The following is a 26480-nucleotide window of genomic DNA, read 5'->3' as shown; positions in this document are numbered from 1 at the left end:
ACCGAGACAAGTCAGTAAGGATCAACGCAGGCTGAAGGAGAAAACAGAAAAAGAAAGAATAGAAAAAGAAGTAATATGAACTGCAGAAGGAAGGGAAAATAAAGAAAAAAGAAATGGAACTAGAGAAAGTTTATTCGTCAATGTTTTTTCTTCTATAGTTTGTGATGTCATTTTACAGGAACAATAGGATAAGCATGTGAATGAAACACACCAACTTCCATGTTTAAAAAGGAAGCTTGTTCATAGTGCTTTATTATGCATTTGGTACGTCGATAAGAAGCAAATTCGTCAAACACAATGCATGGAATTATTTATCGTTACATATCAAGGTGGGGTACTGTTGCCAAGAAATGTTATCGACGGATTGCAACCATTGGAAAGTAACAAATATCAAGTTGAATTTGATCCTGGCAGAAGAGAATAAGTTTCAACTTGTGAAAAACTAGAAGTCCTTCACAAGATCATAATAAACTTACATCAAAACTAGAGTCTTAAGATTCGGGACAAATCTTCTCGAAGAAGAAGGATATGATGTGAATGGCATATCGTTCAAATGGAGGATGATTAATGCGCCGTGTTGATGCAGTTTCTTTTATTTAAATAAGGGCCCAATGCTTTGCAAAATTGGCTAACCAAATTGTGTTTGTGCTTAACCAATTAATGGGCTTTAGTTTTGCTTTATCTTCAAGTTGAAATAAGGGTCCATATGCCAACTTAAGAACCAACCTTTGGAAGATCAAGAGGACCTTTGCTCAAAGTTTGTGGATGACTTTTGGTAGCCTGAAATTCAGTTACAATCAACCATTAAGTATCGGATCGTTATTAGCTTGAGTGGATCATTAATTAATAGCTTTAAGCGGGATGATATTGAAATTTATGTGTCTTTTGTAATTCTAATGGTTAAAGCTCCTATATGAGTTGAACCATTTTCATCAATGAAGGCAAGCTGAGTTTTATTCAGAAAATAAACGAGTTTTATCTCATCTATCTTAGTGAGCACTCTCCTAAGTTCTTGAGTGGTTCAAGAATCCATGCGTTTAATCAAAGGTCCTTTATCCCTTTGTGTGTTTCAACTCTTAGGCTTATCTTCCATTCTTGGAAGTGTGATGTCTATCAATTTTCGTTCCATCTTCTTTTATGTTTCCATTTTCTCGTTTCAAATAATTTCTCAAATTTCTTGCTTGTTAGCATTCCAACAATGATAGATCAGTCAAACGAATCGAACCTTGTGGATTCACATCATTTGGTATTCAGAGCCTGGCTATCTAGATTTGGAATAGGAAAGGAAGTTTATTATACAGAGTGTTTAACCAAAGGCCATCCATGTTTAGCTGCATTCGATTACAGAAGCGAAAACAATGTTGTGAGCCAAAGATTGGTGGAGAAACTCCAGTTACCAGCAACCTTTCATCTGGATCAAGCATGGATCAAATTCAGTACATGGCAATGTGTGAAAGAAGTATTATGTGATATTGCTCCCATGGACTCTTGTCATCTTCATTTGGGATGGGCATGGCTTCGTTTTAAAACACTTCATCTTGATGAACGTTCCCTTTATTTGAGGCATGAGGGACATCAAAAGAAGTAGAAATTTATGACACCGAGACAAGTCAGTAAGGATCAACGCAGGCTGAAGGAGAAAACAGAAAAAGAAAGAATAGAAAAAGAAGTAATATGAACTGCAGAAGGAAGGGAAAATAAAGAAAAAAGAAATGGAACTAGAGAAAGTTTATTCGTCAATGTTTTTTCTTCTATAGTTTGTGATGTCATTTTACAGGAACAATAGGATAAGCATGTGAATGAAACACACCAACTTCCATGTTTAAAAAGGAAGCTTGTTCATAGTGCTTTATTATGCATTTGGTACGTCGATAAGAAGCAAATTCGTCAAACACAATGCATGGAATTATTTATCGTTACATATCAAGGTGGGGTACTGTTGCCAAGAAATGTTATCGACGGATTGCAACCATTGGAAAGTAACAAATATCAAGTTGAATTTGATCCTGGCAGAAGAGAATAAGTTTCAACTTGTGAAAAACTAGAAGTCCTTCACAAGATCATAATAAACTTACATCAAAACTAGAGTCTTAAGATTCGGGACAAATCTTCTCGAAGAAGAAGGATATGATGTGAATGGCATATCGTTCAAATGGAGGATGATTAATGCGCCGTGTTGATGCAGTTTCTTTTATTTAAATAAGGGCCCAATGCTTTGCAAAATTGGCTAACCAAATTGTGTTTGTGCTTAACCAATTAATGGGCTTTAGTTTTGCTTTATCTTCAAGTTGAAATAAGGGTCCATATGCCAACTTAAGAACCAACCTTTGGAAGATCAAGAGGACCTTTGCTCAAAGTTTGTGGATGACTTTTGGTAGCCTGAAATTCAGTTACAATCAACCATTAAGTATCGGATCGTTATTAGCTTGATTGGATCATTAATTAATAGCTTTAAGCGGGATGATATTGAAATTTATGTGTCTTTTGTAATTCTAATGGTTAAAGCTCCTATATGAGTTGAACCATTTTCATCAATGAAGGCAAGCTGAGTTTTATTCAGAAAATAAACGAGTTTTATCTCATCTATCTTAGTGAGAGTGATTCTCCTAAGTTCTTGAGTGATTCAAGAATCCATGAGTTTAATCAAAGGTCCTTTATCCCTTTATGTATTTCAACTCTTAGGCTTATCTTCCATACTTGGAAGTGTGATGTCTATCAATTTCCCTTCCATCTTCTTTTATGTTTCCATTTTCTCGTTTTAAATAATTTCTCAAATTTCTTGCTTGTTAGCATTCCAACAATGATAGATCAGTCAAACGAATCGAACCCTGTGCATTCACATCCTTTGGTATTCAGAGCCTAGCTATCTAGATTTGGAATAGGAAAGGAAGTTTATTATACAGAGTGTTTAACCGAAGGCCATCCATGTTTAGCTGCATTCGATTACAGAAGCGAAAACAATGTTGTGAGCCAAAGATTGGTGGAGAAACTCTAGTTACCAGCAACCTTTCATCTGGATCAAGCATGGATCAAATTTAGTACATGGCAATGTGTGAAAGAAGTATTATGTGATATTGCTCCCATGGAGTCTTGTCATCTTCATTTGGGATGGGCATGGGTTCGTTTTAAAACACTCCATCTTGATGAACGTTCCCTTTATTTGAGGCATGAGGGACATCAAAAGAAGTAGAAATTTATGACACCAAGACAAGTCATTAAGGATCAACGCAGGCTGAAGGAGAAAATAGAAAAAGAAAGAAGAGAAAAAGAAGTAATATAAACTGCAGAAGGAAGGGAAAATAAAGAAAAAAGAAATGGAACTAGAGAAAGTTTATTCGTCAATGTTTCTTCTTCTACAGTTTGTGATGTCATTTTACAGGAACAATAGGATAAGCATGTGAATGAAACACACCAACTTCCATGTTTAAAAAGGAAGCTTGTTCATAGTGCTTTATTATGCATTTGGTACGTCGATAAGAAGCAAATTCGTCAAACACAATGCATGGAATTATTTATCGTTACATATCAAGGTGGGGTACTGTTGCCAAGAAATGTTATCGACGGATTGCAACCATTGGAAAGTAACAAATATCAAGTTGAATTTGACCCTGGCAGAAGAGAATAAGTTTCAACTTGTGAAAAACTAGAAGTCCTTCACAAGATCATAATAAACTTACCTCAAAACTAGAGTCTTAAGATTCGGGACAAATCTTCTCGAAGAAGAAGGATATGATGTGAATTGCATATTGTTCAAATGGAGGATGACTAATGCGCCGTGTTGATGCATTTTCTTTTATTTAAATAAGGGCCCAATGCTTTGTAAAATTGGCTGACCAAATTGTGTTTGTGTTTAACCAATTAATGGGCTTTAGTTTTGCTTTATCTTCAAGTTGAAATAAGGGTCCATATGCCAACTTAAGAACCAACCTTTGGAAGATCAAAAGGACCTTTGCTCAAAGTTTGTGGATGACTTTTGGTAGCCTTAAATTCAGTTACAATCAACCATTAAGTAGCGGATCGTTATTAGCTTGAGTGGATCATTAATTAATAGTTTTAAGCGGGATGATATTGAAATTTATGTGTCTTTTGTAATTCTGATGGTTAAAGCTCCTATATAAGTTGACCAATTTAAATCCATGAAGGCAAGCTGAGTTTTATTCAGAAAATAAACGAGTTTTATCTCATCTATCTTAGTGAGCACTCTCCTAAGTTCTTGAGTGGTTCAAGAATCCATGCGTTTAATCAAAGGTCCTTTATCCCTTTGTGTGTTTCAACTCTTAGGCTTATCTTCCATTCTTGGAAGTGTGATGTCTATCAATTTTCGTTCCATCTTCTTTTATGTTTCCATTTTCTCGTTTCAAATAATTTCTCAAATTTCTTGCTTCTTAGCATTCCAACAATGATAGATCAGTCAAACGAATCGAACCTTGTGGATTCACATCATTTGGTATTCAGAGCCTGGCTATCTAGATTTGGAATAGGAAAGGAAGTTTATTATACAGAGTGTTTAACCAAAGGCCATCCATGTTTAGCTGCATTCGATTACAGAAGCGAAAACAATGTTGTGAGCCAAAGATTGGTGGAGAAACTCCAGTTACCAGCAACCTTTCATCTGGATCAAGCATGGATCAAATTCAATACATGGCAATGTGTGAAAGAAGTATTATGTGATATTGCTCCCATGGACTCTTGTCATCTTCATTTGGGATGGGCATGGCTTCGTTTTAAAACACTTCATCTTGATGAACGTTCCCTTTATTTGAGGCATGAGGGACATCAAAAGAAGTAGAAATTTATGACACCGAGACAAGTCAGTAAGGATCAACACAGGCTGAAGGAGAAAACAGAAAAAGAAGTAATATGAACTGCAGAAGGAAGGGAAAATAAAGAAAAAAGAAATGGAACTAGAGAAAGTTTATTCGTCAATGTTTTTTCTTCTACAGTTTGTGATGTCATTTTACAGGAACAATAGGATAAGCATGTGAATGAAACACACCAACTTCCATGTTTAAAAAGGAAGCTTATTCATAGTGCTTTATTATGCATTTGGTCCGTCGATAAGAAGCAAATTCATCAGACACAATGCATGGAATTATTTATTGTTACATATCAAGGTGGGGTACTGTTGCCAAGAAATGTTATCGACGGATTCCAACCATTGGAAACTAAATAATATCAAGTTGAATTTGATCCTGGAAGAAGAGAATAAGTTTCAACTTGTGAAAAACTAGAAGTCCTGCACAAGATCATAATAAACTTACATCAAAACTAGAGTCTTAAGATTCGGGACAAATCTTCTCGAAGAAGAAGGATATGATGTGAATGGCATATCGTTCAAATGGAGGATGATTAATGCGCCGTGTTGATGCAGTTTCTTTTATTTAAATAAGGGCCCAATGCTTTGCAAAATTGGCTAACCAAATTGTGTTTGTGCTTAACCAATTAATGGGCTTTAGTTTTGCTTTATCTTCAAGTTGAAATAAGGGTCCATATGCCAACTTAAGAACCAACCTTTGGAAGATCAAGAGGACCTTTGCTCAAAGTTTGTGGATGACTTTTGGTAGCCTGAAATTCAGTTACAATCAACCATTAAGTATCGGATCGTTATTAGCTTGAGTGGATCATTAATTAATAGCTTTAAGCGGGATGATATTGAAATTTATGTGTCTTTTGTAATTCTAATGGTTAAAGCTCCTATATGAGTTGAACCATTTTCATCAATGAAGGCAAACTGAGTTTCATTCAGAAAATAAACGAGTTTTATCTCATCTATCTTAGTGAGAGTGATTCTCCTAAGTTCTTGAGTGATTCAAGAATCCATGAGTTTAATCAAAGGTCCTTTATCCCTTTGTGTGTTTCAACTCTTAGGCTTATCTTCCATACTTGGAAGTGTGATGTCTATCAATTTCCCTTCCATCTTCTTTTATGTTTCCATTTTCTCGTTTTAAATAATTTCTCAAATTTCTTGCTTGGTAGCATTCCAACAATGATAGATCAGTCAAACGAATCGAACCCTGTGCATTCACATCCTTTGGTATTCAGAGCCTAGCTATCTAGATTTGGAATAGGAAAGGAAGTTTATTATACAGAGTGTTTAACCGAAGGCCATCCATGTTTAGCTGCATTCGATTACAGAAGCGAAAACAATGTTGTGAGCCAAAGATTGGTGGAGAAACTCTAGTTACCAGCAACCTTTCATCTGGATCAAGTATGGATCAAATTTAGTACATGGCAATCTGTGAAAGAAGTATTATGTGATATTGCTCCCATGGAGTCTTGTCATCTTCATTTGGGATGGGCATGGGTTCGTTTTAAAACACTCCATCTTGATGAACTTTCCCTTTATTTGAGGCATGAGGGACATCAAAAGAAGTAGAAATTTATGACACCAAGACAAGTCATTAAGGATCAACGCAGGCTGAAGGAGAAAATAGAAAACGAAAGAAGAGAAAAAGAAGTAATATAAACTGCAGAAGGAAGGGAAAATAAAGAAAAAAGAAATGGAACTAGAGAAAGTTTATTCGTCAATGTTTCTTCTTCTACAGTTTGTGATGTCATTTTACAGGAACAATAGGATAAGCATGTGAATGAAACACACCAACTTCCATGTTTAAAAAGGAAGCTTGTTCATAGTGCTTTATTATGCATTTGGTACGTCGATAAGAAGCAAATTCGTCAAACACAATGCATGGAATTATTTATCATTACATATCAAGGTGAGGTACTGTTGCCAAGAAATGTTATCGACGGATTGCAACCATTGGAAAGTAACAAATATCAAGTTGAATTTGATCCTGGCAGAAGAGAATAAGTTTCAACTTGTGAAAAACTAGAAGTCCTTCACAAGATCATATTAAACTTACATCAAAACTAGAGTCTTAAGATTCGGGACAAATCTTCTCGAAGAAGAAGGATATGATGTGAATTGCATATGGTTCAAATGGAGGATGACTAATGCGCCGTGTTGATGCATTTTCTTTTATTTAAATAAGGGCCCAATGCTTTGTAAAATTGGCTGACCAAATTGTGTTTGTGTTTAACCAATTAATGGGCTTTAGTTTTGCTTTATCTTCAAGTTGAAATAAGGGTCCATATGCCAACTTAAGAACCAACCTTTGGAAGATCAAAAGGACCTTTGCTCAAAGTTTGTGGATGACTTTTGGTAGCCTTAAATTCAGTTACAATCAACCATTAAGTAGCGGATCGTTATTAGCTTGAGTGGATCATTAATTAATAGTTTTAAGCGGGATGATATTGAAATTTATGTGTCTTTTGTAATTCTGATGGTTAAAGCTCCTATATGAGTTGAACCATTTTCATCAATGAAGGCAAGCTGAGTTTTATTCAGAAAATAAACGAGTTTTATCTCATCTATCTTAGTGAGAGTGATTCTCCTAAGTTCTTGAGTGATTCAAGAATCCATGAGTTTAATCAAAGGTCCTTTATCCCTTTGTGTGTTTCAACTCTTAGGCTTATCTTCCATTCTTGGAAGTGTGATGTCTATCAATTTTCGTTCCATCATCTTTTATGTTTCCATTTTCTCGTTTCAAATAATTTCTCAAATTTCTTACTTGTTAGCATTCCAACAATGATAGATCAGTCAAACGAATCGAACCTTGTGGATTCACATCATTTGGTATTCAGAGCCTGGCTATCTAGATTTGGAATAGGAAAGGAAGTTTATTATACAGAGTGTTTAACCAAAGGCCATCCATGTTTAGCTGCATTCGATTACAGAAGCGAAAACAATGTTGTGAGCCAAAGATTGGTGGAGAAACTCCAGTTACCAGCAACCTTTCATCTGGATCAAGCATGGATCAAATTCAGTACATGGCAATGTGTGAAAGAAGTATTATGTGATATTGCTCCCATGGACTCTTGTCATCTTCATTTGGGATGGGCATGGCTTCGTTTTAAAACACTTCATCTTGAGGAACGTTCCCTTTATTTGAGGCATGAGGGACATCAAAAGAAGTAGAAATTTATGACACCGAGACAAGTCAGTAAGGATCAACGCAGGCTGAAGGAGAAAACAGAAAAAGAAAGAATATAAAAAGAAGTAATATGAACTGCAGAAGGAAGGGAAAATAAAGAAAAAAGAAATGGAACTAGTGAAAGTTTATTCGTCAATGTTTTTTCTTCTACAGTTTGTGATGTCATTTTACAGGAACAATAGGATAAGCATGTGAATGAAACACACCAACTTCCATGTTTAAAAAGGAAGCTTGTTCATAGTGCTTTATTATGCATTTGGTCCGTCGATAAGAAGCAAATTCATCAAACACAATGCATGGAATTATTTATTGTTACATATCAAGGTGGGGTACTGTTGCCAAGAAATGTTATCGACGGATTCCAACCATTGGAAACTAAATAATATCAAGTTGAATTTGATCCTGGAAGAAGAGAATAAGTTTCAACTTGTGAAAAACTAGAAGTCCTGCACAAGATCATAATAAACTTACATCAAAAATAGAGTCTTAAGATTCGGGACAAATCTTCTCGAAGAAGACGGATATGATGTGAATGGCATATCGTTCAAATGGAGGATGATTAATGCGCCGTGTTGATGCAGTTTCTTTTATTTAAATAAGGGCCCAATGCTTTGCAAAATTGGCTGACCAAATTGTGTTTGTGTTTAACCAATTAATGGGCTTTAGTTTTGCTTTATCTTCAAGTTGAAATAAGGGTCCATATGCCAACTTAAGAACCAACCTTTGGAAGATCAAAAGGACCTTTGCTCAAAGTTTGTGGATGACTTTTGGTAGCCTTAAATTCAGTTACAATCAACCATTAAGTAGCGGATCGTTATTAGCTTGAGTGGATCATTAATTAATAGTTTTAAGCGGGATGATATTGAAATTTATGTGTCTTTTGTAATTCTGATGGTTAAAGCTCCTATATGAGTTGAACCATTTTCATCAATGAAGGCAAGCTGAGTTTTATTCAGAAAATAAACGAGTTTTATCTCATCTATCTTAGTGAGAGTGATTCTCCTAAGTTCTTGAGTGATTCAAGAATCCATGAGTTTAATCAAAGGTCCTTTATCCCTTTGTGTGTTTCAACTCTTAGGCTTATCTTCCATTCTTGGAAGTGTGATGTCTATCAATTTTCGTTCCATCATCTTTTATGTTTCCATTTTCTCGTTTCAAATAATTTCTCAAATTTCTTACTTGTTAGCATTCCAACAATGATAGATCAGTCAAACGAATCGAACCTTGTGGATTCACATCATTTGGTATTCAGAGCCTGGCTATCTAGATTTGGAATAGGAAAGGAAGTTTATTATACAGAGTGTTTAACCAAAGGCCATCCATGTTTAGCTGCATTCGATTACAGAAGCGAAAACAATGTTGTGAGCCAAAGATTGGTGGAGAAACTCCAGTTACCAGCAACCTTTCATCTGGATCAAGCATGGATCAAATTCAGTACATGGCAATGTGTGAAAGAAGTATTATGTGATATTGCTCCCATGGACTCTTGTCATCTTCATTTGGGATGGGCATGGCTTCGTTTTAAAACACTTCATCTTGAGGAACGTTCCCTTTATTTGAGGCATGAGGGACATCAAAAGAAGTAGAAATTTATGACACCGAGACAAGTCAGTAAGGATCAACGCAGGCTGAAGGAGAAAACAGAAAAAGAAAGAATATAAAAAGAAGTAATATGAACTGCAGAAGGAAGGGAAAATAAAGAAAAAAGAAATGGAACTAGTGAAAGTTTATTCGTCAATGTTTTTTCTTCTACAGTTTGTGATGTCATTTTACAGGAACAATAGGATAAGCATGTGAATGAAACACACCAACTTCCATGTTTAAAAAGGAAGCTTGTTCATAGTGCTTTATTATGCATTTGGTCCGTCGATAAGAAGCAAATTCATCAAACACAATGCATGGAATTATTTATTGTTACATATCAAGGTGGGGTACTGTTGCCAAGAAATGTTATCGACGGATTCCAACCATTGGAAACTAAATAATATCAAGTTGAATTTGATCCTGGAAGAAGAGAATAAGTTTCAACTTGTGAAAAACTAGAAGTCCTGCACAAGATCATAATAAACTTACATCAAAAATAGAGTCTTAAGATTCGGGACAAATCTTCTCGAAGAAGACGGATATGATGTGAATGGCATATCGTTCAAATGGAGGATGATTAATGCGCCGTGTTGATGCAGTTTCTTTTATTTAAATAAGGGCCCAATGCTTTGTAAAATTGGTTGACCAAATTGCGTTTGTGCTTAACCAATTAATGGGCTTTAGTTTTGCTTTATCTTCAAGTTGAAATAAGGGTCCATATGCCAACTTAAGAACCAACCTTTGGAAGATCAAGAGGACCTTTGCTCAAATTTTTGTGGATGACTTTTGGTAGCCTGAAATTCAGTTACAATCAACCATTAAGTATCGGATCGTTATTAGCTTGAGTGGATCATTAATTAATAGCTTTAAGCGGGATGATATTGAAATTTATGTGTCTTTTGTAATTCTAATGGTTAAAGCTCCTATATGAGTTGAACCATTTTCATCAATGAAGGCAAGTTGAGTTTTATTTAGAAAATAAACGAGTTTTATCTCATCTATCTTAGTGAGAGTGATTCTCCTAAGTTCTTGAGTGATTCAAGAATCCATGAGTTTAATCAAAGGTCCTTTATCCCTTTTTGTGTTTCAACTCTTAGGCTTATCTTCCATACTTGGAAGTGTGATGTCTATCAATTTCCCTTCCATCTTCTTTTATGTTTCCATTTTCTCGTTTTAAATAATTTCTCAAATTTCTTGCTTGTTAGCATTCCAACAATGATAGATCAGTCAAACGAATCGAACCCTGTGGATTCACATCATTTGGTATTCAGAGCCTAGCTATCTAGATTTGGAATAGGAAAGGAAGTTTATTATACATAGTGTTTAACCAAAGGCCATCCATGTTTAGCTGCATTCGATTACAGAAGCGAAAACAATGTTGTGAGCCAAAGATTGGTGGAGAAACTCCAGTTACCAGCAACCTTTCATCTGGATCAAGCATGGATCAAATTTAGTACATGGCAATGTGTGAAAGAAGTATTATGTGATATTGCTCCCATGGAGTCTTGTCATCTTCATTTGGGATGGGCATGGGTTCGTTTTAAAACACTCCATCTTGATGAACGTTCCCTTTATTTGAGGCATTAGGGACATCAAAAGAAGTAGAAATTTATGACACCAAGACAAGTCATTAAGGATCAACGCAGGCTGAAGGAGAAAATAGAAAAAGAAAGAAGAGAAAAAGAAGTAATATAAACTGCAAAAGGAAGGGAAAATAAAGAAAAAAGAAATGGAACTAGAGAAAGTTTATTCGTCAATGTTTCTTCTTCTACAGTTTGTGATGTCATTTTACAGGAACAATAGGATAAGCATGTGAATGAAACACACCAACTTCCATGTTTAAAAAGGAAGCTTGTTCATAGTGCTTTATTATGCATTTGGTACGTCGATAAGAAGCAAATTCGTCAAACACAATGCATGGAATTATTTATCCTTACATATCAAGGTGAGGTACTGTGGCCAAGAAATGTTATCGACGGATTGCAACCATTGGAAAGTAACAAATATCAAGTTGAATTTGATCCTGGCAGAAGAGAATAAGTTTCAACTTGTGAAAAACTAGAAGTCCTTCACCAGATCATAATAAACTTACATCAAAACTAGAGTCTTAAGATTCGGGACAAATCTTCTCGAAGAAGAAGGATATGATGTGAATTGCATATGGTTCAAATGGAGGATGACTAATGCGCCGTGTTGATGCATTTTCTTTTATTTAAATAAGGGCCCAATGCTTTGTAAAATTGGCTGACCAAATTGTGTTTGTGTTTAACCAATTAATGGGCTTTAGTTTTGCTTTATCTTCAAGTTGAAATAAGGGTCCATATGCCAACTTAAGAACCAACCTTTGGAAGATCAAAAGGACCTTTGCTCAAAGTTTGTGGATGACTTTTGGTAGCCTTAAATTCAGTTACAATCAACCATTAAGTAGCGGATCGTTATTAGCTTGAGTGGATCATTAATTAATAGTTTTAAGCGGGATGATATTGAAATTTATGTGTCTTTTGTAATTCTGATGGTTAAAGCTCCTATATAAGTAGACCAATTTAAATCAATGAAGGCAAGCTGAGTTTTATTCAGAAAATAAACGAGTTTTATCTCATCTATCTTAGTGAGCACTCTCCTAAGTTCTTGAGTGGTTCAAGAATCCATGCGTTTAATCAAAGGTCCTTTATCCCTTTGTGTGTTTCAACTCTTAGGCTTATCTTCCATTCTTGGAAGTGTGATGTCTATCAATTTTCGTTCCATCTTCTTTTATGTTTCCATTTTCTCGTTTCAAATAATTTCTCAAATTTCTTGCTTGTTAGCATTCCAACAATGATAGATCAGTCAAACGAATCGAACCTTGTGGATTCACATCATTTGGTATTCAGAGCCTGGCTATCTAGATTTGGAATAGGAAAGGAAGTTTATTATACAAAGTGTTTAACCAAAGGCCATCCATGTTTAGCTGCATTCGATTACAGAAGCGAAAACAATGTTGTGAGCCAAAGATTGGTGGAGAAACTCCAGTTACCAGCAACCTTTCATCTGGATCAAGCATGGATCAAATTCAGTACATGGCAATGTGTGAAAGAAGTATTATGTGATATTGCTCCCATGGACTCTTGTCATCTTCATTTGGGATGGGCATGGCTTCGTTTTAAAACACTTCATCTTGATGAACGTTCCCTTTATTTGAGGCATGAGGGACATCAAAAGAAGTAGAAATTTATGACACCGAGACAAGTCAGTAAGGATCAACGCAGGCTGAAGGAGAAAACAGAAAAAGAAAGAATAGAAAAAGAAGTAATATGAACTGCAGAAGGAAGGGAAAATAAAGAAAAAAGAAATGGAACTAGAGAAAGTTTATTCGTCAATGTTTTTTCTTCTACAGTTTGTGATGTCATTTTGCAGGAACAATAGGATAAGCATGTGAATGAAACACACCAACTTCCATGTTTAAAAAGGAAGCTTGTTCATAGTGCTTTATTATGCATTTGGCCCGTCAATAAGAAGCAAATTCATCAAACACAATGCATGGAATTATTTATTGTTACATATCAAGGTGGGGTACTGTTGCCAAGAAATGTTATTGACGGATTCCAACCATTGGAAACTAAATAATATCATGTTGAATTTGATCCTGGAAGAAGAGAATAAGTTTCAACTTGTGAAAAACTAGAAGTCCTGCACAAGATCATAATAAACTTACATCAAAACTAGAGTCTTAAGATTCGGGACAAATCTTCTCGAAGAAGACGGATATGATGTGAATGGCATATCGTTCAAATGGAGGATGATTAATGCGCCGTGTTGATGCAGTTTCTTTTATTTAAATAAGGGCCCAATGCTTTGTAAAATTGGCTGACAAAATTGCGTTTGTGCTTAACCAATTAATGGGCTTTAGTTTTGCTTTATCTTCAAGTTGAAATAAGGGTCCATATGCCAACTTAAGAACCAACCTTTGGAAGATCAAGAGGACCTTTGCTCAAAGTTTGTGGATGACTTTTGGTAGCCTGAAATTCAGTTACAATCAACCATTAAGTATCGGATCGTTATTAGCTTGAGTGGATCATTAATTAATAGCTTTAAGCGGGATGATATTGAAATTTATGTGTCTTTTGTAATTCTAATGGTTAAAGCTCCTATATGAGTTGAACCATTTTCATCAATGAAGGCAAGCTGAGTTTTATTCAGAAAATAAACGAGTTTTATCTCATCTATCTTAGTGAGAGTGATTCTCCTAAGTTCTTGAGTGATTCAAGAATCCATGAGTTTAATCAAAGGTCCTTTATCCCTTTGTGTGTTTCAACTCTTAGGCTTATCTTCCATACTTGGAAGTGTGATGTCTATCAATTTCCCTTCCATCTTCTTTTATGTTTCCATTTTCTCGTTTTAAATAATTTCTCAAATTTCTTGCTTGTTAGCATTCCAACAATGATAGATCAGTCAAACGAATCGAACCCTGTGGATTCACATCCTTTGGTATTCAGAGCCTAGCTATCTAGATTTGGAATAGGAAAGGAAGTTTATTATACATAGTGTTTAACCAAAGGCCATCCATGTTTAGCTGCATTCGATTACAGAAGCGAAAACAATGTTGTGAGCCAAAGATTGGTGGAGAAACTCCAGTTACCAGCAACCTTTCATCTGGATCAAGCATGGATCAAATTTAGTACATGGCAATGTGTGAAAGAAGTATTATGTGATATTGCTCCCATGGAGTCTTGTCATCTTCATTTGGGATGGGCATGGGTTCGTTTTAAAACACTCCATCTTGATGAACGTTCCCTTTATTTGAGGCATTAGGGACATCAAAAGAAGTAGAAATTTATGACACCAAGACAAGTCATTAAGGATCAACGCAGGCTGAAGGAGAAAACAGAAAAAGAAAGAATAGAAAAAGAAGTAATATGAACTGCAGAAGGAAGGGAAAATAAAGAAAAAAGAAATGGAACTAGAGAAAGTTTATTCGTCAATGTTTTTTCTTCTACAGTTTGTGATGTCATTTTACAGGAACAATAGGATAAGCATGTGAATGAAACACACCAACTTCCATGTTTAAAAAGGAAGCTTGTTCATAGTGCTTTATTATGCATTTGGTCCGTCGATAAGAAGCAAATTCGTCAAACACAATGCATGGAATTATTTATCGTTACATATCAAGGTGGGGTACTGTTGCCAAGAAATGTTATCGACGGATTGCAACCATTGGAAAGTAACAAATATCAAGTTGAATTTGATCCTGGCAGAAGAGAATAAGTTTCAACTTGTGAAAAACTAGAAGTCCTTCACAAGATCATAATAAACTTACATCAAAACTAGGGTCTTAAGATTCGGGACAAATCTTCTCGAAGAAGAAGGATATGATGTGAATTGCATATGGTTCAAATGGAGGATGACTAATGCGCCGTGTTGATGCATTTTCTTTTATTTAAATAAGGGCCCAATGCTTTGTAAAATTGGCTGACCAAATTGTGTTTGTGTTTAACCAATTAATGGGCTTTAGTTTTGCTTTATCTTCAAGTTGAAATAAGGGTCCATATGCCAACTTAAGAACTAACCTTTGGAAGATCAAAAGGACCTTTGCTCAAAGTTTGTGGATGACTTTTGGTAGCCTTAAATTCAGTTACAATCAACCATTAAGTAGCGGATCGTTATTAGCTTGAGTGGATCATTAATTAATAGTTTTAAGCGGGATGATATTGAAATTTATGTGTCTTTTGTAATTCTGATGGTTAAAGCTCCTATATAAGTTGACCAATTTAAATCAATGAAGGCAAGCTGAGTTTTATTCAGAAAATAAACGAGTTTTATCTCATCTATCTTAGTGAGCACTCTCCTAAGTTCTTGAGTGGTTCAAGAATCCATGCGTTTAATCAAAGGTCCTTTATCCCTTTGTGTGTTTCAACTCTTAGGCTTATCTTCCATTCTTGGAAGTGTGATGTCTATCAATTTTCGTTCCATCTTCTTTTATGTTTCCATTTTCTCGTTTCAAATAATTTCTCAAATTTCTTGCTTGTTAGCATTCCAACAATGATAGATCAGTCAAACGAATCGAACCTTGTGGATTCACATCATTTGGTATTCAGAGCCTGGCTATCTAGATTTGGAATAGGAAAGGAAGTTTATTATATAGAGTGTTTAACCAAAGGCCATCCATGTTTAGCTGCATTCGATTACAGAAGCGAAAACAATGTTGTGAGCCAAAGATTGGTGGAGAAACTCCAGTTACCAGCAACCTTTCATCTGGATCAAGCATGGATCAAATTCAGTACATGGCAATGTGTGAAAGAAGTATTATGTGATATTGCTCCCATGGACTCTTGTCATCTTCATTTGGGATGGGCATGGCTTCGTTTTAAAACACTTCATCTTGATGAACGTTCCCTTTATTTGAGGCATGAGGGACATCAAAAGAAGTAGAAATTTATGACACCGAGACAAGTCAGTAAGGATCAACGCAGGCTGAAGGAGAAAACAGAAAAAGAAAGAATAGAAAAAGAAGTAATATGAACTGCAGAAGGAAGGGAAAATAAAGAAAAAAGAAATGGAACTAGAGAAAGTTTATTCGTCAATGTTTTTTCTTCTACAGTTTGTGATGTCATTTTACAGGAACAATAGGATAAGCATGTGAATGAAACACACCAACTTCCATGTTTAAAAAGGAAGCTTGTTCATAGTGCTTTATTATGCATTTGGTCCGTCGATAAGAAGCAAATTCGTCAAACACAATGCATGGAATTATTTATCGTTACATATCAAGGTGGGGTACTGTTGCCAAGAAATGTTATCGACGGATTGCAACCATTGGAAAGTAACAAATATCAAGTTGAATTTGATCCTGGCAGAAGAGAATAAGTTTCAACTTGTGAAAAACTAGAAGTCCTTCACAAGATCATAATAAACTTACATCAAAACTAGGGTCTTAAGATTCGGGACAAATCTTCTCGAAGAAGAAGGATATGATGTGAATTGCATATGGTTCAAATGGAGGATGACTAATGCGCCGTGTTGATGCATTTTCTTTTATTTAAATAAGGGCCCAATGCTTTGTAAAATTGGCTGACCAAATTGTGTTTGTGTTTAACCAATTAATGGGCTTTAGTTTTGCTTTATCTTCAAGTTGAAATAAGGGTCCATATGCCAACTTAAGAACTAACCTTTGGAAGATCAAAAGGACCTTTGCTCAAAGTTTGTGGATGACTTTTGGTAGCCTTAAATTCAGTTACAATCAACCATTAAGTAGCGGATCGTTATTAGCTTGAGTGGATCATTAATTAATAGTTTTAAGCGGGATGATATTGAAATTTATGTGTCTTTTGTAATTCTGATGGTTAAAGCTCCTATATAAGTTGACCAATTTAAATCAATGAAGGCAAGCTGAGTTTTATTCAGAAAATAAACGAGTTTTATCTCATCTATCTTAGTGAGCACTCTCCTAAGTTCTTGAGTGGTTCAAGAATCCATGCGTTTAATCAAAGGTCCTTTATCCCTTTGTGTGTTTCAACTCTTAGGCTTATCTTCCATTCTTGGAAGTGTGATGTCTATCAATTTTCGTTCCATCTTCTTTTATGTTTCCATTTTCTCGTTTCAAATAATTTCTCAAATTTCTTGCTTGTTAGCATTCCAACAATGATAGATCAGTCAAACGAATCGAACCTTGTGGATTCACATCATTTGGTATTCAGAGCCTGGCTATTTAGATTTGGAATAGGAAAGGAAGTTTATTATACAGAGTGTTTAACCAAAGGCCATCCATGTTTAGCTGCATTCGATTACAGAAGCGAAAACAATGTTGTGAGCCAAAGATTGGTGGAGAAACTCCAGTTACCAGCAACCTTTCATCTGGATCAAGCATGGATCAAATTCAGTACATGGCAATGTGTGAAAGAAGTATTATGTGATATTGCTCCCATGGAGTCTTGTCATCTTCATTTGGGATGGGCATGGCTTCGTTTTAAAACACTTCATCTTGATGAACGTTCCCTTTATTTGAGGCATGAGGGACATCAAAAGAAGTAGAAATTTATGACACCGAGACAAGTCAGTAAGGATCAACGCAGGCTGAAGGAGAAAACAGAAAAAGAAAGAATAGAAAAAGAAGTAATATGAACTGCAGAAGGAAGGGAAAATAAAGAAAAAAGAAATGGAACTAGAGAAAGTTTATTCGTCAATGTTTTTTCTTCTACAGTTTGTGATGTCATTTTGCAGGAACAATAGGATAAGCATGTGAATGAAACACACCAACTTCCATGTTTAAAAAGGAAGCTTGTTCATAGTGCTTTATTATGCATTTGGCCCGTCAATAAGAAGCAAATTCATTAAACACAATGCATGGAATTATTTATTGTTACATATCAAGGTGGGGTACTGTTGCCAAGAAATGTTATTGACGGATTCCAACCATTGGAAACTAAATAATATCATGTTGAATTTGATCCTGGAAGAAGAGAATAAGTTTCAACTTGTGAAAAACTAGAAGTCCTGCACAAGATCATAATAAACTTACATCAAAACTAGAGTCTTAAGATTCGGGACAAATCTTCTCGAAGAAGACGGATATGATGTGAATGGCATATCGTTCAAATGGAGGATGATTAATGCGCCGTGTTGATGCAGTTTCTTTTATTTAAATAAGGGCCCAATGCTTTGTAAAATTGGCTGACCAAATTGCGTTTGTGCTTAACCAATTAATGGGCTTTAGTTTTGCTTTATCTTCAAGTTGAAATAAGGGTCCATATGCCAACTTAAGAACCAACCTTTGGAAGATCAAGAGGACCTTTGCTCAAAGTTTGTGGATGACTTTTGGTAGCCTGAAATTCAGTTACAATCAACCATTAAGTATCGGATCGTTATTAGCTTGAGTGGATCATTAATTAATAGCTTTAAGCGGGATGATATTGAAATTTATGTGTCTTTTGTAATTCTAATGGTTAAAGCTCCTATATGAGTTGAACCATTTTCATCAATGAAGGCAAGCTGAGTTTTATTCAGAAAATAAACGAGTTTTATCTCATCTATCTTAGTGAGAGTGATTCTCCTAAGTTCTTGAGTGATTCAAGAATCCATGAGTTTAATCAAAGGTCCTTTATCCCTTTGTGTGTTTCAACTCTTAGGCTTATCTTCCATACTTGGAAGTGTGATGTCTATCAATTTCCCTTCCATCTTCTTTTATGTTTCCATTTTCTCGTTTTAAATAATTTCTCAAATTTCTTGCTTGTTAGCATTCCAACAATGATAGATCAGTCAAACGAATCGAACCCTGTGGATTCACATCCTTTGGTATTCAGAGCCTAGCTATCTAGATTTGGAATAGGAAAGGAAGTTTATTATACATAGTGTTTAACCAAAGGCCATCCATGTTTAGCTGCATTCGATTACAGAAGCGAAAACAATGTTGTGAGCCAAAGATTGGTGGAGAAACTCCAGTTACCAGCAACCTTTCATCTGGATCAAGCATGGATCAAATTTAGTACATGGCAATGTGTGAAAGAAGTATTATGTGATATTGCTCCCATGGAGTCTTGTCATCTTCATTTGGGATGGGCATGGGTTCGTTTTAAAACACTCCATCTTGATGAACGTTCCCTTTATTTGAGGCATTAGGGACATCAAAAGAAGTAGAAATTTATGACACCAAGACAAGTCATTAAGGATCAACGCAGGCTGAAGGAGAAAATAGAAAAAGAAAGAAGAGAAAAAGAAGTAATATAAACTGCAAAAGGAAGGGAAAATAAAGAAAAAAGAAATGGAACTAGAGAAAGTTTATTCGTCAATGTTTCTTCTTCTACAGTTTGTGATGTCATTTTACAGGAACAATAGGATAAGCATGTGAATGAAACACACCAACTTCCATGTTTAAAAAGGAAGCTTGTTCATAGTGCTTTATTATGCATTTGGTACGTCGATAAGAAGCAAATTCGTCAAACACAATGCATGGAATTATTTATCGTTACATATCAAGGTGAGGTACTGTTGCCAAGAAATGTTATCGACGGATTGCAACCATTGGAAAGTAACAAATATCAAGTTGAATTTGATCCTGGCAGAAGAGAATAAGTTTCAACTTGTGAAAAACTAGAAGTCCTTCACAAGATCATAATAAACTTACATCAAAACTAGAGTCTTAAGATTCGGGACAAATCTTCTCGAAGAAGACGGATATGATGTGAATGGCATATCGTTCAAATGGAGGATGATTAATGCGCCGTGTTGATGCAGTTTCTTTTATTTAAATAAGGGCCCAATGCTTTGTAAAATTGGCTGACCAAATTGCGTTTGTGCTTAACCAATTAATGGGCTTTAGTTTTGCTTTATCTTCAAGTTGAAATAAGGGTCCATATGCCAACTTAAGAACCAACCTTTGGAAGATCAAGAGGACCTTTGCTCAAAGTTTGTGGATGACTTTTGGTAGCCTGAAATTCAGTTACAATCAACCATTAAGTATCGGATCGTTATTAGCTTGAGTGGATCATTAATTAATAGCTTTAAGCGGGATGATATTGAAATTTATGTGTCTTTTGTAATTCTAATGGTTAAAGCTCCTATATGAGTTGAACCATTTTCATCAATGAAGGCAAGCTGAGTTTTATTCAGAAAATAAACGAGTTTTATCTCATCTATCTTAGTGAGAGTGATTCTCCTAAGTTCTTGAGTGATTCAAGAATCCATGAGTTTAATCAAAGGTCCTTTATCCCTTTGTGTGTTTCAACTCTTAGGCTTATCTTCCATACTTGGAAGTGTGATGTCTATCAATTTTCGTTCCATCTTCTTTTATGTTTCCATTTTCTCGTTTCAAATAATTTCTCAAATTTCTTGCTTGTTAGCATTCCAACAATGATAGATCAGTCAAACGAATCGAACCTTGTGGATTCACATCATTTGGTATTCAGAGCCTGGCTATCTAGATTTGGAATAGGAAAGGAAGTTTATTATACAGAGTGTTTAACCAAAGGCCATCCATGTTTAGCTGCATTCGATTACAGAAGCGAAAACAATGTTGTGAGCCAAAGATTGGTGGAGAAACTCCAGTTACCAGCAACCTTTCATCTGGATCAAGCATGGATCAAATTCAGTACATGGCAATGTGTGAAAGAAGTATTATGTGATATTGCTCCCATGGACTCTTGTCATCTTCATTTGGGATGGGCATGGCTTCGTTTTAAAACACTTCATCTTGATGAACGTTCCCTTTATTTGAGGCATGAGGGACATCAAAAGAAGTAGAAATTTATGACACCGAGACAAGTCAGTAAGGATCAACGCAGGCTGAAGGAGAAAACAGAAAAAGAAAGAATAGAAAAAGAAGTAATATGAACTGCAGAAGGAAGGGAAAATAAAGAAAAAAGAAATGGAACTAGAGAAAGTTTATTCGTCAATGTTTTTTCTTCTACAGTTTGTGATGTCATTTTACAGGACAATAGGATAAGCATGTGAATGAAACACACCAACTTCCATGTTTAAAAAGGAAGCTTGTTCATAGTGCTTTATTATGCATTTGGTCCGTCGATAAGAAGCAAATTCGTCAAACACAATGCATGGAATTATTTATCGTTACATATCAAGGTGGGGTACTGTTGCCAAGAAATGTTATCGACGGATTGCAACCATTGGAAAGTAACAAATATCAAGTTGAATTTGATCCTGGCAGAAGAGAATAAGTTTCAACTTGTGAAAAACTAGAAGTCCTTCACAAGATCATAATAAACATACATCAAAACTAGAGTCTTAAGATTCGGGACAAATCTTCTCGAAGAAGAAGGATATGATGTGAATTGCATATGGTTCAAATGGAGGATGACTAATGCGCCGTGTTGATGCATTTTCTTTTATTTAAATAAGGGCCCAATGCTTTGAAAAATTGGCTGACCAAATTGTGTTTGTGTTTAACCAATTAATGGGCTTTAGTTTTGCTTTATCTTCAAGTTGAAATAAGGGTCCATATGCCAACTTAAGAACTAACCTTTGGAAGATCAAAAGGACCTTTGCTCAAAGTTTGTGGATGACTTTTGGTAGCCTTAAATTCAGTTACAATCAACCATTAAGTAGCGGATCGTTATTAGCTTGAGTGGATCATTAATTAATAGTTTTAAGCGGGATGATATTGAAATTTATGTGTCTTTTGTAATTCTGATGGTTAAAGCTCCTATATAAGTTGACCAATTTAAATCAATGAAGGCAAGCTGAGTTTTATTCAGAAAATAAACGAGTTTTATCTCATCTATCTTAGTGAGCACTCTCCTAAGTTCTTGAGTGGTTCAAGAATCCATGCGTTTAATCAAAGGTCCTTTATCCCTTTGTGTGTTTCAACTCTTAGGCTTATCTTCCATTCTTGGAAGTGTGATGTCTATCAATTTTCGTTCCATCTTCTTTTATGTTTCCATTTTCTCGTTTCAAATAATTTCTCAAATTTCTTGCTTGTTAGCATTCCAACAATGATAGATCAGTCAAACGAATCGAACCTTGTGGATTCACATCATTTGGTATTCAGAGCCTGGCTATCTAGATTTGGAATAGGAAAGGAAGTTTATTATACAGAGTGTTTAACCAAAGGCCATCCATGTTTAGCTGCATTCGATTACAGAAGCTAAAACAATGTTGTGAGCCAAAGATTGGTGGAGAAACTCCAGTTACCAGCAACCTTTCATCTGGATCAAGCATGGATCAAATTCAGTACATGGCAATGTGTGAAAGAAGTATTATGTGATATTGCTCCCATGGACTCTTGTCATCTTCATTTGGGATGGGCATGGCTTCGTTTTAAAACACTTCATCTTGATGAACGTTCCCTTTATTTGAGGCATGAGGGACATCAAAAGAAGTAGAAATTTATGACACCGAGACAAGTCAGTAAGGATCAACGCAGGCTGAAGGAGAAAACAGAAAAAGAAAGAATAGAAAAAGAAGTAATATGAACTGCAGAAGGAAGGGAAAATAAAGAAAAAAGAAATGGAACTAGAGAAAGTTTATTCGTCAATGTTTTTTCTTCTACAGTTTGTGATGTCATTTTACAGGAACAATAGGATAAGCATGTGAATGAAACACACCAACTTCCATGTTTAAAAAGGAAGCTTGTTCATAGTGCTTTATTATGCATTTGGTCCGTCGATAAGAAGCAAATTCATCAGACACAATGCATGGAATTATTTATTGTTACATATCAAGGTGGGGTACTGTTGCCAAGAAATGTTATCGACGGATTTCAACCATTGGAAACTAAATAATATCAAGTTGAATTTGATCCTGGAAGAAGAGAATAAGTTTCAACTTGTGAAAAACTAGAAGTCCTGCACAAGATCATAATAAACTTACATCAAAACTAGAGTCTTAAGATTCGGGACAAATCTTCTCGAAGAAGAAGGATATGATGTGAATGGCATATCGTTCAAATGGAGGATGATTAATGCGCCGTGTTGATGCAGTTTCTTTTATTTAAATAAGGGCCCAATGCTTTGCAAAATTGGCTAACCAAATTGTGTTTGTGCTTAACCAATTAATGGGCTTTAGTTTTGCTTTATCTTCAAGTTGAAATAAGGGTCCATATGCCAACTTAAGAACCAACCTTTGGAAGATCAAAAGGACCTTTGCTCAAAGTTTGTGGATGACTTTTGGTAGCCTGAAATTCAGTTACAATCAACCATTAAGTATCGGATCGTTATTAGCTTGAGTGGATCATTAATTAATAGCTTTAAGCGGGATGATATTGAAATTTATCTGTCTTTTGTAATTCTAATGGTTAAAGCTCCTATATGAGTTGAACCATTTTCATCAATGAAGGCAAGCTGAGTTTTATTCAGAAAATAAACGAGTTTTATCTCATCTATCTTAGTGAGAGTGATTCTCCTAAGTTCTTGAGTGATTCAAGAATCCATGAGTTTAATCAAAGGTCCTTTATCCCTTTGTGTGTTTCAACTCTTAGGCTTATCTTCCATACTTGGAAGTGTGATGTCTATCAATTTCCCTTCCATCTTCTTTTATGTTTCCATTTTCTCGTTTCAAATAATTTCTCAAATTTCTTGCTTGTTAGCATTCCAACAATGATAGATCAGTCAAACGAATCGAACCTTGTGGATTCACATCATTTGGTATTCAGAGCCTGGCTATCTAGATTTGGAATAGGAAAGGAAGTTTATTATACAGAGTGTTTAACCAAAGGCCATCCATGTTTAGCTGCATTCGATTACAGAAGCGAAAACAATGTTGTGAGCCAAAGATTGGTGGAGAAACTCTAGTTACCAGCAACCTTTCATCTGGATCAAGCATGGATCAAATTTAGTACATGGCAATGTGTGAAAGAAGTATTATGTGATATTGCTCCCATGGAGTTTTGTCATCTTCATTTGGGATGGGCATGGGTTCGTTTTAAAACACTCCATCTTGATGAACGTTCCCTTTATTTGAGGCATGAGGGACATCAAAAGAAGTAGAAATTTATGACACCAAGACAAGTCATTAAGGATCAACGCAGGCTGAAGGAGAAAATAGAAAAAGAAAGAAGAGAAAAAGAAGTAATATAAACTGCAGAAGGAAGGGAAAATAAAGAAAAAAGAAATGGAACTAGAGAAAGTTTATTCGTCAATGTTTCTTCTTCTACAGTTTGTGATGTCATTTTACAGGAACAATAGGATAAGCATGTGAATGAAACACACCAACTTCCATGTTTAAAAAGGAAGCTTGTTCATAGTGCTTTATTATGCATTTGGTACGTCGATAAGAAGCAAATTCGTCAAACACAATGCATGGAATTATTTATCGTTACATATCAAGGTGGGGTACTGTTGCCAAGAAATGTTATCGACGGATTGCAACCATTGGAAAGTAACAAATATCAAGTTGAATTTGATCCTGGCAGAAGAGAATAAGTTTCAACTTGTGAAAAACTAGAAGTCCTTCACAAGATCATAATAAACTTACATCAAAACTAGAGTCTTAAGATTCGGGACAAATCTTCTCGAAGAAGAAGGATATGATGTGAATTGCATATGGTTCAAATGGAGGATGACTAATGCGCCGTGTTGATGCATTTTCTTTTATTTAAATAAGGGCCCAATGCTTTGTAAAATTGGCTGACCAAATTGTGTTTGTGTTTAACCAATTAATGGGCTTTAGTTTTGCTTTATCTTCAAGTTGAAATAAGGGTCCATATGCCAACTTAAGAACTAACCTTTGGAAGATCAAAAGGACCTTTGCTCAAAGTTTGTGGATGACTTTTGGTAGCCTTAAATTCAGTTACAATCAACCATTAAGTAGCGGATCGTTATTAGCTTGAGTGGATCATTAATTAATAGTTTTAAGCGGGATGATATTGAAATTTATGTGTCTTTTGTAATTCTGATGGTTAAAGCTCCTATATAAGTTGACCAATTTAAATCAATGAAGGCAAGCTGAGTTTTATTCAGAAAATAAACGAGTTTTATCTCATCTATCTTAGTGAGCACTCTCCTAAGTTCTTGAGTGGTTCAAGAATCCATGCGTTTAATCAAAGGTCCTTTATCCCTTTGTGTGTTTCAACTCTTAGGCTTATCTTCCATTCTTGGAAGTGTGATGTCTATCAATTTTCGTTCCATCTTCTTTGATGTTTCCATTTTCTCGTTTCAAATAATTTCTCAAATTTCTTGCTTGTTAGCATTCCAACAATGATAGATCAGTCAAACGAATCGAACCTTGTGGATTCACATCATTTGGTATTCAGAGCCTGGCTATCTAGATTTGGAATAGGAAAGGAAGTTTATTATACAGAGTGTTTAACCAAAGGCCATCCATGTTTAGCTGCATTCGATTACAGAAGCGAAAACAATGTTGTGAGCCAAAGATTGGTGGAGAAACTCCAGTTACCAGCAACCTTTCATCTGGATCAAGCATGGATCAAATTCAGTACATGGCAATGTGTGAAAGAAGTATTATGTGATATTGCTCCCATGGACTCTTGTCATCTTCATTTGGGATGGGCATGGCTTCGTTTTAAAACACTTCATCTTGATGAACGTTCCCTTTATTCGAGGCATGAGGGACATCAAAAGAAGTAGAAATTTATGACACCGAGACAAGTCAGTAAGGATCAACGCAGGCTGAAGGAGAAAACAGAAAAAGAAAGAATAGAAAAAGAAGTAATATGAACTGCAGAAGGAAGGGAAAATAAAGAAAAAAGAAATGGAAATAGAGAAAGTTTATTCGTCAATGTTTTTTCTTCTACAGTTTGTGATGTCATTTTACAGGAACAATAGGATAAGCATGTGAATGAAACACACCAACTTCCATGTTTAAAAAGGAAGCTTGTTCATAGTGCTTTATTATGCATTTGGTCCGTCGATAAGAAGCAAATTCATCAGACACAATGCATGGAATTATTTATTGTTACATATCAAGGTGGGGTACTGTTGCCAAGAAATGTTATCGACGGATTCCAACCATTGGAAACTAAATAATATCAAGTTGAATTTGATCCTGGAAGAAGAGAATAAGTTTCAACTTGTGAAAAACTAGAAGTCCTGCACAAGATCATAATAAACTTACATCAAAACTAGAGTCTTAAGATTCGGGACAAATCTTCTCGAAGAAGAAGGATATGATGTGAATGGCATATCGTTCAAATGGAGGATGATTAATGCGCCGTGTTGATGCAGTTTCTTTTATTTAAATAAGGGCCCAATGCTTTGCAAAATTGGCTAACCAAATTGTGTTTGTGCTTAACCAATTAATGGGCTTTAGTTTTGCTTTATCTTCAAGTTGAAATAAGGGTCCATATGCCAACTTAAGAACCAACCTTTGGAAGATCAAGAGGACCTTTGCTCAAAGTTTGTGGATGACTTTTGGTAGCCTGAAATTCAGTTACAATCAACCATTAAGTATCGGATCGTTATTAGCTTGAGTGGATCATTAATTAATAGCTTTAAGCGGGATGATATTGAAATTTATGTGTCT

Source organism: Vigna unguiculata, chromosome 9 (genome assembly GCF_037176805.1).
Source record: "Vigna unguiculata cultivar grain cowpea cultivar isolate G323 ecotype 2 chromosome 9, ASM3717680v1, whole genome shotgun sequence".
In the NCBI taxonomy this organism is placed as follows: Eukaryota; Viridiplantae; Streptophyta; class Magnoliopsida; order Fabales; family Fabaceae; genus Vigna; species Vigna unguiculata.
Note: the sequence above shows the minus strand (reverse complement) of the source record.